This window comes from Meles meles, chromosome 1 (genome assembly GCF_922984935.1).
Source record: "Meles meles chromosome 1, mMelMel3.1 paternal haplotype, whole genome shotgun sequence".
NCBI classification, from domain to species: domain Eukaryota; kingdom Metazoa; phylum Chordata; class Mammalia; order Carnivora; family Mustelidae; genus Meles; species Meles meles.
Genome location: NC_060066.1, coordinates 45,378,650 through 45,396,236, shown reverse-complemented (window position 1 = coordinate 45,396,236; position 17,587 = coordinate 45,378,650).

The following is a 17,587-nucleotide window of genomic DNA, read 5'->3' as shown; positions in this document are numbered from 1 at the left end:
AATTAGTCCTAGATTGCCTGTCTCTGTCTCAGTTTCATCAGCAAGATGAGGGATAGCTGTCCTACATCTCAGAGGATGCTAATAAGTGTAAAGTAAGACACAAGCTCTATAAGCACCCTCCAAAAGAGAAGAGTGAAATGCAAAGTTCTGTAGAGGATATGTGACTTGAACTTCTGTAGAACTTTCCCTGTTGACCCAGAACTGATAGCCAGGGTCCAAGCTGAGGACAAGGAAGCAATCAGTACTTGCACATGCTAATTCAGCCCAGCTGGTCCCTCAATACCCATATAAGCCAGAGAAGGAGGAGAAAAATGGGAATTACCAGAGTCATAAATTGTTGGCCTAGGAAGTTCTGCTGTGGCTTTTTCCTACCCTTTTCCAAAAAGCCAAGTGGGAAGGGCTCTAAGAGAATTACTTGCAAAGTCTGGGGGTACCTGTATAAAAGGAAACCAGCACCTCATTTCCAGTTGTACATCAAATTAGGAAACGGGCTAGTCCATCTTCCTAAAGTCTTCATGAACAGGAAAAAAATGAATTGATGAATGATGGCAGAACAAACAGAAAGGCTTATGGTGTAGCTCAGCGATCACCTCTGCTTTGATGAGAACATGAATTTCTGGTGGGCCAAGTGAACGTGGCACCAATACAAAAAAAACACTACAGGGCAAAAATTGCCCCAGTGACAAGAAACCACAGGGTTTACCACTGAGCGCAAGAGCTGAGGAGAATTGGAAGAATTTAAACAGGACACTGTGGACTGGGAAGTGCCTTAAAGAACTCCCATGGGGGCACCTGGCTGGCTTAGTGGAGCATGAAACTCTTGATCTCGGGGTTGTAAGTTCGAACGCCATGTTAAGTGTAGACGTTACTTTAAAAATGAAGCCTTCTTAAAAAAAAAAAAAGAAGAAGAAGAAAGAAAGAAAAAGAACTCACATCTGTGCCTACTTTGGAAATCCAGTACCTGCCATGGAGAGACCATTGTCGATGGCCAGGTAGTATGGGTTCAACAGTTAGTGCCAAACAGCCCAAGGAACACTACAATGGCTGCTTGAATCCCTCTAACTCCTCCCTGTGTCCACTCCCTGGAAAAGCTTGGAACCAAAAAAGGAAGGAAACACCTGAAGCCTAGAGGCAAACTACATTCTTTCCCCCAAGGTAGAAAAATGAGAATGAAGAGAAGTATATTCCCTTCCCATTTCAGGTCTTTCAAACCACAATGCTAGCAGATGGCAGACAGAAGGAAATCTCTTATTTGGATATGAAATTAGAGTTATAGACTGAATGGATTTTTAATCACTGAAATTGACCAGGAAGTTATAGAATCTACCCCAGAGGTGAGAAGAAATCTGTCATAGGAGGCAAGGGAGAATTTCAAATGGCCATGTTAGGAATAGCATTTGGAGGAAACTATAACTATTTCTTAATTTATACCTCATTGAGTTAAGTTTGTTTAAATAAGTTGGATGGATGGATGGCTGGATGGATAGATAGATAAGGAAAAATACATGACCGTTGCTCCAAATTCAAGCTTTCCCTGACTAAAACATTTTGACTAAGAAATGCAAGTATCTGGTACAAAATGCTGGGGTTACAAAGATGAAATAGGGCATTGAAGAGCTAATCAAGGTTAAATAAGGGCATAACAATGGGGCCCTAATCCAACAGGAATGATGACTGTATGAAAAGAGACCCCAGAGAACTTGTGCTCACTCACATATGCTTGGTCTTTCTCAGTCTCTCTCTTTCAATGAATCTGCACTGAAGAGAGCCCAGCTGAGGACAGAGTGAGGAGGCAGCCGTCTGCAAGCTGGAAAGAGGGTCCTCACCAGAAATTGAGCCCTGTTAGACCTTGATCTTGGACTTCCATCTTTCAGAACTGTGAGAAAATAAAAGTCTGTTGTTAAACCAAGCAGTCTGTGGCATTTTCTTATGGCCACTCCAACAGACTAATACAATCTGCAAAGAATAAGATTGCTTTTTAAAAATCCTCTCAGCGGGGCACCTGGGTGGCTCAGTGGCTAAGTGTCTGCCTTCGGCTCAGGTCATGATCCCAGGGTCTGGGATGGAGCCCTGTGTTGAGCCCCACATCGGGCTCCCCACTGAGTGGAGAGCCTGCTTTTCCCTCTGTCTGCCGCTCTGCCTACCTGGGTTCTACTTCTCTGTCAAGTAAATACATTTTTTAAAAAATCTTTAAAAATCCTCTCAGCCCTCAGAGACACCCATGTTCACAGAAAAATCTATTTGAGACCAGAGAAGCAGTTGACAAATGTTAAAATACATTTTATGATGAGAAACTTCCCATTCGTATGGTTTCAGAAACCAGTTGGGTAAGAAAAATAACCGTTACCTCTTTAGAAATTGGTATTCCCAGAGTTTCCTCCTATGAAATACAAAACCGCATTTTTAGTTTTATTTTCTGCACATCTAGGGTTTTGATTCTGTCTTCTCTGACTGTCTGACCCTTCACAGCATCATCCCAGTTTACGTAACCAGTCCCATTTTTTTTTTAGATGTTTCAGAATTTTTGCCGCATTTTATTCAGTCATTCAGCAAATATCTGTTGAATTTCCACCATGTGCTAGGCACTGTTCTAGGGGTTACAAAACCCCTTACCTCATTACAGCAGAAGATCAGTAACACTCAATCAAATGAGGATATATAATGCATCAGATCGTGATAAAATGTTATGGGGGGAAATCAAGCAGCATAAGGGGAAAGAGGAGAGAGGTGGAGAGGACGCATTGCTTTTTTGCACAGAGGAATTAGGTAGGCTTCACTGTATCTGAGCAGAGATGTGGACAGTGAGCAGCAAGTTCCTGAGGAGGGACCACACTTGGCATATACGGGAACAGCAAGGAAGCCTGTGCAGCCTGAACAAAGTGAGCAGGGGAGTGGTAGTGGGGTGGGGGAACAAAAGGTGAGATCAGAGAAGTTTGACGTTGGCCCGGGTGGGACAGATCATAAGCAATCAGTTTGGTTCTGGAGTTCTTGGAGGCCTAGGGTAGAGGAAGAACTTGATATGACATAGGTTTTAAAAGGATCACAATGGCTACTTGTGTTAAAATTAGACTACAGGTAAGAAAGAAGGAGTAGAGGTGGAAAGAAGGCGTCAGATTCTGGATATATGTGAAGGTCAACCTTACAGGATTTCCTGATGGATTTTGTGCAGTGTATGAAAGACAGATGTTGGGGATAACTTCTGTTAATCTTTGAACACTTTTCTGATATTTATTCCAGATAAATATTTTGAATGGGAAGTCTAGATCAGAGACTATGCATATGAAAAAATCTTGGGGTGTGTATTGTCAGTTGCCCTCTAGGACTTGAGAACATTTTTTAACTCCACTTGTGGTGACTGGAACTCTCCATTTCTCAGCAGCTTAGGAAAATAACATGATCTATTTTTTTAATATTGATAGTTTAATATGAAAGGTAGGTTTTTTAACTTATTTAACTTTATCCTTAATGATTATTGAATATTTTTATTCAACTTATTTTGAATTATTTTATTCAATTTATTTATTGGTATTGTCCATTTTTCCACTGGGGAATTCATCTTTTCTATTACCACTTCAAATTTCATTTATGAGGTTATTGATCAAACCCATTCCCTTTTCTTCCTAAAAACTGAGCTAAATTATATTTCCCAGACATCTTTTACTTAAGGATAGATGTATGTCCAAATTCTGGCCAATGGAATGTTTGTAGAAATGATACAGACTACTTTTAGCCTGGCTTATAAAAACCTCCCTTTCAGATCCTCAAAAAGCTCGTTTCCTTTCTAAGATAGATTGCAGGAAATGACCCCCAAGGAAACCATGGGATCACATGTTGAAAACGGGACAAGAAGGAAGGATCTTGAGACACTAAATCACTTCCTTACAGGAGAGTTGCCCACCAAGAACAATGGTTTTTGAAGCGTTTTGTGAGAAAGAAATACGCTTTATTGTGTTAAAAGCCACTGAAATTTCAGAGTTTATTTATTACGGTAGGAGGTGTTTTCCCTTACAAAGAAAAACATAGAAAGAGTTATAAAGAATGTCTTTATCTTTATATAGCAAATATACTTCTATTTTTCCTGTGTGGAAAAATGTAAAATTTTCTTCTTTGAGTGTACACTGACCCTGGTGCTCCTGGTACTAAGAGAGTAATCCATTCCGCTCAATTCCTTCTTTGAGTTATAATTCTAAGAAAAGGACGTAATGGACTAAAAACAGGTCAAATCTCTCCCTCTCTCTCCCTCCTCCTGCTTTCTCTCTCTCTCTCTCTCTCTTTCTCTGTGTCTCACTCTCCACACCCCTCTCCCCCACCACTCCTCCCAATCTCTATCTCTCTCCCTCTCTCTCCCCCCCACCACTCCTCCCAATCTCTCACTTTCTCCACCACACACTGCCGCACTCACCCCTACCTTTTTGGAAAGAAGGGGTCAGATTCTAGATATATTGTGAAGATCAACCTAACAGGATTTTATTTTTTCTTTTAATTATTTATTTTTTTAATTAACATATAATGTATTATTTGCCCCGGGGTTACACATTTCACAACACTCACCATAGCACATACCCTCCCCAATGTCCATAACCCAGTCACCTTATCCTTACCCCCCAGCCCTGCAGCAACTCTCAGTTTGTTTCCTAAGATTAAGAGTCTCTTATGCTTTGTCTCCCTCCTGATCCCATCTTGTTTCATTTTTTCCCTCTCTACCCCCAACAACCTCCTGCCCTGCCTCTCAAATTCCTCATATCAGAGAGCTCATATGAAAATTGTCTTTCTCTGATTGACTTATTTCGCTTAGCATAATGCTCTCTAGCTCCATCCACGTCATTGCAAATGACAAGAGTTTGTTTCTCTTGATGACTGTATCGTATTCCATTGTATATATATACCACATCTTCTTTATCCATTCATCTGTTGATGGACATCTAGGTTCTATAGTTTGGTTATTGTGGACATTGCTGCTATAAACATTCGGGTGCATGTGCCCCTTTGGATCACTACATTTGTATCTTTAGAGTAAATACCCAGTAGTGCAATTGCTGGCCCATAGGGTAGCTCTATTTTCAACTTTTTGAGGAACCTCCATGCTGTTTTCCAGACTGGCTGCACCAGTTTGCATTCCCACCGACAGTGTAGGAGGCTTCCCCTTTCTCTTCATCCTCGCCAGCATGTGTCCTTTCCTGACTTGTTAATTTTAGCCATTCTGACTGGTGTGAGGTGATATCTCATTGTGGTTTTGATTTGTATTTCCCTGATGCCAAGTGATATTGAGCACTTTTTCATGTGTCTGTTGGCCATCTCGATGTCTTACTTACAGAAATGTCTGTTCATGTCTTCTGCCCATTTCTTGATTGGATTATTTGTTCTTTGGGTGTTGAGTTTGATTAAGTTCTATATAGATTTTAGATACTATTCCTTTATCTGATATGTCATTTGTGAATATGTTCTCCCATTCTGTCAGTTGTCTTTTGGTTTTGTTGACTGTTTCCTTTGCTGTGCAAAAGCTTTTGATCTTGATGAAATCCCAATAGTTCATTTTTGCCCTTGCTTTCCTTGCCTTTGGTGATATTTCTAGGAAGAAGTTGCTATGGCTGAGGTTGAAGAGGTTGCTGCCTGTGTTCTTCTCAGGGATTTTGTTGGACTTCTATCTCACATTGAGGTCCTTCATCCATTTTGAGTCTATTTTTGTGTGGTGTAAGGAAATGGTCCAGTTTCATTTTTCTGCATGTGGCTGTCCAATTTTCCCAACACCATTTGTTGAAGAGACTGTCTTTTTTCCATTGGATATTCTTTCCTGCTTTGTCAAAGATTAGTTGACCATAGAGTTGAGGGTCCATTTCTGGGCTCTCTATTCTGTTCCATTGATCTATGTGTCTGTTTTCTAACAGGATTTTCCAAAGGATTTCATGCATTATATGAAAGACAGATGTCGAGGATGACTTCAGTCAATCTTTGAACACTTTTCCGATATTTATTCCTGATAAATTTTTTGAATGGGAAGGCTAGATCTGAGACTATGCACATGTAAAAATCTTGGGGTGTGTATTGTCAGTTACCCTCTAGGACTTGAGAACCATTTTTTTTTCATTTTTTTTTATTTGTTTATTTACAGCATAACAGTGTTCATTGTTTTGGCATCACACCCAGTGCTCCATGCAGTACGTGCCCTCCCTATTTTTTTAACCACATTTGTGGTGACTGGGACTCTCCATTTCTCAGCAGCTTAGGATTATAGGACCCGCCTGATTAGTCACCAGACTTTTAATTGGCACTCTGCCACTTTTGTTTCTTTGCTATATACAATTCCTCATTTCACATTTTCCAGGAAACACTCCCTTTAGATATTCTCTCTGTTGCAACAGCTTGAATAAAGTACCTATCCCCTTGATACTCAGTCAGCTTTTGCAAGTTCTACACATATAATAAATAAGGCAAATGGTTTTCTTAATTTATTGTCTTTCGATTTTTATCTGTGTTGAAAAAATTTTTTAAAGATTTTATTCACTTATTTGACAGAAAGAGCACAAGCAGGCCGAGTGGCAGGCAGAGGGAGAGGGAGAAACAGGCTCCCCCCTGAGCAGAGCACCCAGCATGGGGCCCAATCCCAGGGTCCCGGGATTATGACCTGAGCATGGGCAGACGCCCAACCAAGCCACCTAGGTGCCCTGTGTTGAAAATATTTTTAATGACTGCCTGATTTTTCAATATATGCTGTATCTGTGTATGATCTTCCTTTATATGCTCTGTAATTTATAGCCCATGAAATATCAAACTGTATTCTTTTGCTGATAGAATCCCATCCTCATTCTTTCTCATTTCATGTTAAATCTAGAATACATGATACATGAGTTAGCAGAGTACCATTCCTTGCCTTGTCCTTCTCATGTTTACTGGTCCTTTACTTTCAAAGCTACTGTGTGGGTCATCTGATTCTTAAGGTGCCTCAGGTCACTCAGTCTTCCCAAGGCATCCTGTTCTGTCTGCCTGAGTCATTTTGTCACTGACTTTCATGTCACATATTCTTGCTGATCCCCAATCACCCTCACCACACTAATGAACACTAACTGGTCAGACTGGCTAAACTGGTCCCATGCAGCTGTCTCTGGCTTGCATGACAGAAGGAGCTTTTTATTTACCAGTAATATCACATTTGTAGAATAACGTAAGGGAAGTGTACCAGTTTGCTTTGCTGCTGTAACAAATTACCAACAATTTAGTGGCTTAAAATGGTGCAAATAGGATAGTGTAGCTTTTTGTTCACTAGTTGTGAGTGTGTACACTCTACTTTTATAGATGGCAAGCAATACACTCTTTTCAAATTAAAAAAAAATCAAAACTATTATTATCTTACAGTTCTGGAGGTCAGAAGTCCAAAGTAGTTCTCACTAGGCTAAAACCAAGCTGTCAGCAATGCTTCGTTCCTCCACGGAGGCTCCAGAGGAGAATCTATTTTCTCACCTTTTCTAGGTGAGAGCAACTAGAGAACACCCACATGCCTTCACTCTTCACTCGTGTCCTCTTCCTCCAGCTGCAAAACCAGCAGTGCAGCATCTTCAAATCTCTGACTCGACCTCTCCTGCCTTTATCCACGTATAAGGACTCTTGTGATGGTTCACATGGAAATTCTTTCCATCCCAATATTCTTAACTTAATCACATTTGCAAAGTCCCATTTGTCATGTAAGGTAACATATACCCAGGGATTTAGGATATCGTGAGCCCCTGTTCTACCTTCCTCAGAAGGACTTCTCCACACCATAACACAAAGGCAAATCCTATTAGTGGTTTCTTAGCTGAATCTTAAACTGAGTCTAGTAATGCAGGCAAAAATCTCAATTCTTAACTAAATTCCTGACTATGTTGTATTAGTAACACCAGACAAACAAAAACTAAAAGAAAGTAAAATATATGAAAACAAAAGTAGTACTCTTTATTGCATACAAAATATATAATCCCTTGTAGAAATACCATTAACTTCAACTCAGAGTAAAAATCAGAGATAAATAGGTAACTTTTAGTTGGGCTGATACAAGAAAGACCTGCATTTTTATGTGACTTACTCTTTGTTTCTCAAAGTAGAAAATATCTCTTGAAGATATTGATATGTACTCCCATTTAGGAAAAATTGATAAAAATAGAACATAAAAGCTCTGAACAGTTCTACCTTTAAGTTTTCTCCTATTTCTAATGAACAAGAGGATTAGAAACATAAATCTACACAAATTGCTTCCCAGGATTAGTAAAATAACATAAAAGTTTTAAATATTTGAAATTCTTTCATTACAATAATAATAGAGAGAGTTTCAGATTCAACCACTGCTTGATTTCTTTTCTCTGAGTAGCTATTCTTATCATCTGCCCTTTTCTTCAATCGTAACAATCACTCATTGATTGCTTATTTTGTACCAAGTGCCATCCTAAATGTGGGGACATAAAAATGAATAAAGCATGACTTCTGGGGGCCCCTGGATAGCTCAGTTGGTTAAGCATCCAAATCTTGATTTCGACTCAGGTCATGATCTCAGGGTTGTGAAATGGAGCCCCCGTTGGGCCGCAAGCTCGGCAGGAAGTCTGCTTGAGGATTCTCTCTCTCCCTTTCCCAGTGTCCCCCCTCACCCCGATTCTCTCTCTCTCAAATAAATAAATAAATAAATAATTTAAAAATGAATAATCATGACTTCCAATTTTGAGGGGTTTACAATTGAGTGTGACATGCCCTTAGAAAATTAAACCATTTCTGCCCTAATGGATATATGATGAAAACACAGTTAAGGAGGCTCTAATTCTTTTTTTTTTTTTTTTATCTATTTACTTATTTGAGGGAGAGAGAGCATGTGAGTGAGGGGAGAGGCAGAGGGAGAGGAAGAGAGAGAGAAGCAGACTCCTCACTGAGACAGAGCCGAACAGGGCTCCATCTCAGCACCCAAGATCATGATCTGAACTGAAATTGAGTCAGTTGCTGAGTTTTGAGCCAGCCAGGTGCCCCAGGGAGCATCTAATTCTCAAGCAGTCACACTTTAGAAAATAATGTACTTAGTCTCAGCTAAAAACGCTATTACTAATAAGGCAAAAGAACAGTGAATAGAATGGCATCTAGATGTATTAGCAAGTAATGGAATAAAGGAATATTGAGGAATGTAAAATGATATGAGCCACAGATTGTATTAAAATCATTGTAATTGATACCAATATTTTGATTACTAATCTTATCTCTTTGGGGAAAATAAAATTGCTTCTTGGAGCAACAGATTGCTTTTCCAAATGGTTTTTACTAATACCAATCTGGACAAGTGAAAGAATTTATATTCTAGGACTGAATTTAACTTCCATGTTTAATTTGAACAAATATGAACTACTTATTGGGAAATGAATTTCTTGGTGTAGGTAGTTGCATGCTTATCTTTTACAAATTAGCTGTGGAAATTCTAAGCTAAATGTGCTTTATAATGCATCTTTACTCAAAAGCATATACAGCATGAAGAAGTTTATACTTGGAGAGGTAAGGAGTTATAGTAATGTTACTCTTACTATTGGAAAATTCTCCATGCCTTCTCTACAAAGAACATACCAAGTCTACTAAACAAGACTGGCAGCACTCATTTATAAACATAAGAACTATTAACTGAATGAGAGAAGACACAAAACACAGAGCAAACTTGTTTAGAAAGCCCAGCTGAGGAAAGTAAATACAGAAGATGGATGGATAGGCAGGCAGATGTAGATGATAGATATGCAGATGACAGGTAGGTAGGCAAGTGGAGAGGTGGGTAGACAGAGTTGTATAAATGTAGAAACCAGCCATGAGGTTAAAAAAAAAAAAAGGTAAAATTTCCTGTTCTAAAAATCCAACCTCAATTGAGACTACTAATTTTTCAAAAAATGAATTATTTTATTGTATTATCTTAATAACATTTTCTACTTTTTCTATTATTACAGAAGAATTTTAACATTTTAAAAATGGAGAGAGGACAGACTGTAGAAACCCCCTTGATCTCGGAGCACCTGGGTGCCTCAAATAAGCCTCTACCTTCGGCTCAGGTCATGATTTCAGGGTCCTGGGATGGAACCCAGCATTGGGCTCCCTATTTGGCAGGGAGCCTGCTTCTCCCGCTCCCTCTGCTGCTCCTCCTGGTTGTGTTCTCTCACTCTGTCAAATAAATAGACAAAAATCTTAACAACAACAACAACAACAACAACAACAAAACACAAAAAAAGGAAACTCCCTTAACCTCATTACCCAGTTATGTCCACTCAGAATATTTACCTGTATTTTCTTCATTATTTGTCTACGCAAACATAAATTATACATAGGCAAAATTAAAGTCCTTCTGTAAACTTTTTTTTGTAAATTTTTGTTTTTAAAAATGTTATATTTCTCACGTCTTTAAGTAGATTTCAAAAATATAACTATAATAACTGTACTGTATATCTTTTTTTAAAATTTTATTTATTTATTTGACACACACAGAGAGAAATCACAGGTAGGCAGAGAGGCAGGCAGAAAGAGAGGAGAAAGCAGGCTCCCCGCTGAGCAGAGAGCCAGATGCAGGGCTCCATCCCAGAACCCTGGGATCATGACCTGAGCTGAAGGCAGAGGCTTTAACCCACTGAACCACCCAGGCACCCTGTACTTTATATCTTTTTGAGGATATTCCATGATTTATTTACCTAATTTCTTAGTATTGGACACTAGTATTATTTCCATTTTTTGCTATTAAAAATGTTGTAATAAATAAATTGCAATAATTATATAAAATTTAGTTCTTCAGTATAAAATGTCTATTAGTAAAAGTGGAATTGCTGGGTGCCTGGATGGCTCAGTGGGTTAAGCCTCTGCCTTCAGCTCAGGTCATGATCTCAGGGTCCTGAGATGGGAGTCCTGCGTCTGGCTCTCTGCTCGGTGGGGAGCCTGCTTCCTCCTCTCTCTCTTTCTGCCTGCCTCTCTGCTTACTTGTGATCTCTCTCTGTCAAATAAATAAATAAAATCTTTAAAAAAAGGGCTCTAAAAAGGTGTCAATTCGTTTATTCTAGTCTCCCTCACAACAAATGTAATACATAAGAACTTGTGTAGCTTTTTTACTTACATAACTTGAATAATTCTGTATGCATTTTTCTCTATCTTGTTTTTACCTAATCATTTTTTTTTGGAAGATCTTTCCATATCAACATATAAAGATCAGTTTCACTCTTTTTAGATTAGCATTTATTTTCATTACATGAATTTCCAAACCTTGATTTATCTCATTCCATCATGAACAAGTACTTTTGGGAGGGCACAGAAGTTCATCATCAGGCAGAAGATGGGAGCTAGTGTGAAAACCAGTGTCAGAGAGGCACTGACCTCCCAGAGAGAAATAGGAGTCTATTGGATGAAAAAATAAAAGAACAGTGTGGAGATTCCTCAAGAAATTAAGAATAGAGCTTCCCTATGACCCTGCAATTGCACTGCTGGGTATTTACCCCAAAGATACAGATGTAGTGAAAAGAAGAGCCATCTGTACCCCAATGTTTATAGCAGCAATGGCCACGGTCGCCAAACTGTGGAAAGAACCAAGATGCCCTTCAACGGATGAATGGATAAGGAAGATGTGGTCCATATACACGATGGAGTATTATGCCTCCGTCAGAAAGGATGAATACCCAACTTTTGTAGCAACATGGACGGGACTGGAAGAGATTATGCTGAGCGAAATAAGTCAAGCAGAGAGAGTCAAGTGTCATATGGTCTCACTTATTTGTGGAGCATAACAAAGAACATGGTGGACATGGGGAGATGGAGAGGAGAGGGAGTTGAGGGGAACTGGAAGGGGAGGTGAACCATGAGAGACTATGGACTCTGAAAAACAACCAGAGGGTTTTGAAGGGGGGGGTGGGAGGTTGGGGGAACCAGGTGGTGGGTAGTAGGGAGGGCACGTACTGCATGGAGCACTGGGTGTGGTGCAAAAACAATGAACACTGTTACGCTGAAAATAAACAAATAAAAAAAATAAAAATAAATAAAAGTATAAGGGAAATGGTGGTAGGGTGGGGGGCATGTGTGGAGAAGATAAGTAGCAACAAGGAAAAGGGAACAAAAAAGGGAGAGAGAAGACATACAATGAGGTAGCCATGTCAAGGAAGCAAAGACAGGACCAGAAAGGAAAAGGAAGGGAAAACTGGCAACAAAAGAGGAACGTCTGTCTAGTATCATTATAATTTTACAATTCATAGTTTAAAATATGCTGTGTGTACAGACTCTCATTTCACAGTAAACCTGTCCAACAAATAAGTAGGACAGTTATCACTGCTGAGCCATATGACATTGAAGCCTCAATTTCTTATGAATATCTGTATCCTTCCTTTTTTAAAAGTTTATCTGTAGTAATCTCTACACCCAATGTGGGGCTCAAACTCATGACCCCAAGATCAAGAGCTGCATGCACTTCCAACTGAGAGAGGCTGGTGCCCCATCCATGCTTTCTTTCTTTCTTTTTAAAGATTGTATTTCTTTATTTGACAGACAGAGATCACAAGTAGGCAGAGAGGCAGGCAGAGAGAGAGGGGGAGGCAGGCCTCCTGCTGAGCAGAAAGCCCGATGCTGGGCTCGATCCCAAGACCCTGGGATCATGACCCAAGCCAAAGGCAGAGGCTTTAACCCACGGAGCCACTCAGGCGCCCCCCATCCATGCTTTCTAAACCACAACTCAGACTTGCTTGGCTTTGAGGCATCCTAGGAAATAGTAATTAGTTGGAAAAGGAAAGGTGAGGTGTCAGAAGCAAGAATAAAGAATTGATAGGCGCATAGGGCAGGCTGTAGGATCAGGTCAGCACCATCCAAGTGGTCAGGGAAAACTGAAGCGTGTTCCAGATCAAATCAATATTCAAGGACTTCTGATCTAGCTGTTGAAGCATAGCAGCAAGGGAAGCTAGAAGGAACTGAAAATCAACGTTAGGAGAGCAGTGATCCAGCTGATGAAGAGTTAGGAGGCACAGGTCTAAACTCTGTGGAAAAAGGGCTAGGCTAGCATAGGCTCAACAGGTTGATGGGTATCAATGGAATAGGTTTATGTTGAAAGAGAAGCTGCCACGTCACCACAGAAATCAGAAGCTGGGGGCAAGCGGGGCCATCACCTGCTCATAGGAATGGACAAATATAGGGAAAGCGTGCACTTTAGAGGACATAGGTTTATAAGCACAGAATCCAGAAGCAGACACCAGATGGTATCTTTTTTTTTTTTTTTAAGATTTTATTTTTAAGAAATCTCTACACCCAATATGGGGCTCAAACTTACGACTCTGAGATCAAGAGTCATATGCTCCACTGACCAAGCCAGCCAGGTGACCCCAGATGATATTTTTTATCATGCTCTGTGGATAACAAGGATTTTGACCTATTTCTTGTCTGGATCAGGAATAGCAGAGATACAAAACTGAGCCAACTGGGGAAGCCAGGGGATGGCATACTTTATTTCTACCTCGAGTGACATTTCTTAACAGTAAGGTGTGTTATCTTTGATTATTATTATAGCTAATATTATTTAATGAGGGCTTATTGCTTTATGTGAATTGTCCCAGTGTATCCTCGAAGCCACCCTTGAAGGGGGTACTACCATTACATACATTTTGCAGAGGCAGACGGTGGAGGTGTAAGAGATCATGTTGCTCATTCATCCTATTTATTACTAGCCTTAAGCATTAGAATTGGAATCTCAACCCAAGTCATCTAATCCCAAACCCTTTGCTTTTAAACATAACTGCTTCCCTTATAGAGAGATTGCATATGTTGAGAACTATGAAGCCATATCCAGATGCAAGTATCTATTACAATCCTTTAACCTAGTTATTTTCAGCCACAGTCTGCCAAAGTCCACCTTTTTAAATTCTAAGAGGATAATCTGCTCTTGAATCTGAAAATTCAACCATCTACCTTAAGTTTACATACCCACTCTGTCTTCATTCACCCTAAGGTGAGCTGCATGTGGTCGCACATCTTAGCTGCTTTCCTTTTCTTCTCCCAAATGTTTTTACCTATTATTTGAATCATTTATTTCAGTCTCTCCTTATGGAGCATTAACATAATAAAGATCTCCCTCAGAACTATCACTAAACACAGTTTTTGAAAATAGCTCTTAGAATTAAATTGGATTATGTTTAATACAATTACCTTCTTTTTCCCCTCTAGGGTTAATTACAGATTTTTTTTTAATATTTTAGAAGTATATATTACAATCTCATTATTTTTAAGCAATGCAGAATTTCACTGTTGAATTTCAAGTTTTAAAAGTAAGATAATCTTTCAGTTCTAAGAACTTCAGGAACTAACAAAATAGTTGCTATTTCAACCACCGTAAACTTGCAGGAGCTTTTATGTAGTATTAATTATATTCCATGTTGTTTCTTTAATTATTAAAGTCTCTGTTCCGATAACTGTAAACTTTCTGGGGTAGTTTTTTAGGCAAAACTATTTTCTTAAACATATTTTTGAAATAAGGGGAGAATTTCTGTCAGGCAGAAATCAGTCTGGAAATTTACTTTGATGAGCTTACTAATGATAGGTGAGGGTTTACAGGAATACTGTTAGGAGATGGAAATCATCAGAAGAAATCAGAAAGCTGCTCTTCATGAATAAAGCAAAGACATGTTTTCCCCCCTCTGACCAGGAGATGGGAAGAATTAAAAAAAAAAAAAATTGAAGAAATAGAAGCCCAAAAGAAAGAAAGGAGCTAGAAAGACCAGTAATTTTGCATGAACTGGCAGTAACAAGATAGGAAACAATTAAAAAAAAAAAACTTTCATAATATCAACAAAACAAAAAGTATACAAAAATTAATCTCACAAAGCAGTACCTAAGAGCCTAAGATCCTTAATAACAAAATATTAAAACTGTATTAAAGAGGGGGGCCTGGCTGGCTCAGTTGGTAGAGCGTGCAACTCCTGATCTTGGGGTTGTAGATTCAAGCCCCACACTGGGTATAGAGATTACTTAAAAATAAAATCTTTATGGGCACCTGGGTGGCTCAGATGGTTAAGCATCTGCGTCTTGATTTTTGGCTCAGGTCATGATCCCAGGGTTGTAAGATGAAACCCCCAGTGAGGCTCCATACCTTTGAAGGCTGTTTAAGATTCTCACTCCCTCTGCCCCTCCCCTACTCTAAAAGAGAAAAAAATAAAATATTAAAAAAAAAACTTCAAGAAAATGTATTGAAGAGCATTTTTTTATCATATTGATTTTGCATTTAATTTTTTTATTATGTTCGGTTAGCCACTGTATAGTACATAATTAGTCCTTGATACAGTGTTCAGGAATTCATTTAAAAGGGCCAAAACAACTGTGTAGAAAAAGAAAAGCCACGGTGAGAAGCTTGATAGGAGTTAGGGTAAAAGTGAGTGTGTGATTAGAAAGGGGCAGTACAAAGAATTTTCTGAGGTGATGGAACAGTTCTGTGCCCTGATCGTGGTGGTGGTCACATGACTCTATACATGTAGCAGATTTCATAGACTTCTACCACAAACACACACAGTGCTCACAAGACTGGTGAAACCCAAATAAGATCTATGGTTAATGGTATATTATCAATGGCACTTTCCTGCTTTTGATAAAATACTTAAAGCTGGCTAAGGTACATTAAGAATTCTGTGTTATTTCTGCCACTTCTGGGTCTAAAATTAAATCAAAATATAAAGTTTTTTGAAAGTGACATTCTAAGACTCATGAGTCAAAGAACTCAAAGGAGAAACTAGAAAGTAGTTGGAATTGAAAAAAAAAGGTAAGATACACAGTATGGTAACTATAGTTAGTAGTACTGTCTTGTATGATTTGAAATTTGCTGAGTTCATTTTAAGCAGTCTCAATACACACACACACTCACACAAACATCCACACAAAATTTAAGTATGTGAGTGATGGATGTGTTAATTAATCTGATTGTGGTAATCATTTCACAATGTATGCATATATCAATTCATTACGCCGTGTGCTTTAAATATGTACAATTTTAGGGGCTCCTAGGTGGCTTAGTTGGTTGAATATCCACCTCTTGATTTCTGCTCAGGTCATGATCTCAGGGTTATGGGATGGAGCCCTGTGTCCGGCTTGAACTTCTCTCTCCCTCAGTTCCTACGCTCCTGCATAGGCATATGAACGCTCTATCTCTAAAATAAGTAAATCTTAAACAAAATAAGTATGTACAATTTTGTCTGTCAATTATACCTCAATAAATCTTATAAAAATCATAACTTTTTTAAAAAAGAAAAATAAATAAATATTAAAAATAAATACTATAAATACTACAAGGTAAAATACTTTCATGTAATATTTTAAGGACAACTTAAATGTTGAAAAATTAGGGGGCCTGGGTGGCTCAGTGGGTTAAGCATCTGCCTTCAGCTTGGGTCATGATCTCAGGGTCCTGGGATTGAGCCCTGCATCGGGCTCTCTGCTCAGCAGGGAGCCTGCTTCCCTCTCTCTTTCTGTCTACTTGTGATCTCTGTCAAATAAATAAATAGAAATCTTTTAAATGTTGAAAAATTACAGTAACCACTATACAAGGATAAAAAAGTGGAATTGTCTGAGGAAATATGTAAATAGTAACTGGTACTAACCAGACAAATAGTTATAGCTGATACTTTAATATGGTTAAAAAAGAATGTAATTTTTATTTGTTCTAACCTGTTTTTTTGTTAAAGTGGTAAATTACTGTAATTTCTAGCTGTTTGCAAAATAAATTTAAATTTTCTTTAAAATCTAAGAGAGTTTACTCTTACATTGTTAGAAATGTTTGATGTGTTTTGTTTTTCCTTTCCCAGAGCTTTTCATTTTTATTTTTTAATTTTTTAGAGTTTTTCATTCTTAATTCTACTTGCCATGCTTCTCAGAACAGGCACCACTGATTACCTAATTTGAATATAACCAAAATGCTAGGAAGAAAGTACCTTAATGACATGTCTTAAGCCTTCCTTGATATAAACATCACAATGACAAAATCTAATCTTTTCCCCATCATGATAAATAATACTGATTTAAGTTAAAATCTAATTTTTTTAAACAAAATTAAGGGCATTACATGAATTCCTGCATAGACAATAACAGTCCTGCCAAGAAAATTACATTGCCCAGTGTGCTACCCTAGCCATTGCAATTGTTTGTGGGGAGTGGATAATTACCAGAACAAACAATGGAGTTGATTTTCAACAGCAATCCCATGTCTGTTTCGTATTTGAACTCTGGCTATGTCTTCTGCTGAAAATTTTGTTTATCTTCTGATGCATTCTGCCTCATTACTTAGATTCCCAAACTCTCATGTTCCTCTAGAATCTAGCTTCCTTTTCAAAAACCTTTTATTCTATGTCTATTCTCTGTTAACATACTAAGTGCTTTGACAGTAACAACCAGTCAAGTGTCTCTGATCACAATTCCTGGTACACTTGTGGGAAACATTTTAAAAATTGGAAGAGACTTTAGGAGAAAACCCCACATTTAGAAAGACGAAGTCAAATCTATTTTCTAAAGGAGTTAAGCAAAGAAGCAAATCTTGAGATCCAGCAAATAACATTTTCGATGGGCCCAAATACACTTAACCCAGAACAGGTTAAGTGTGTTCTCTCTATCTCTC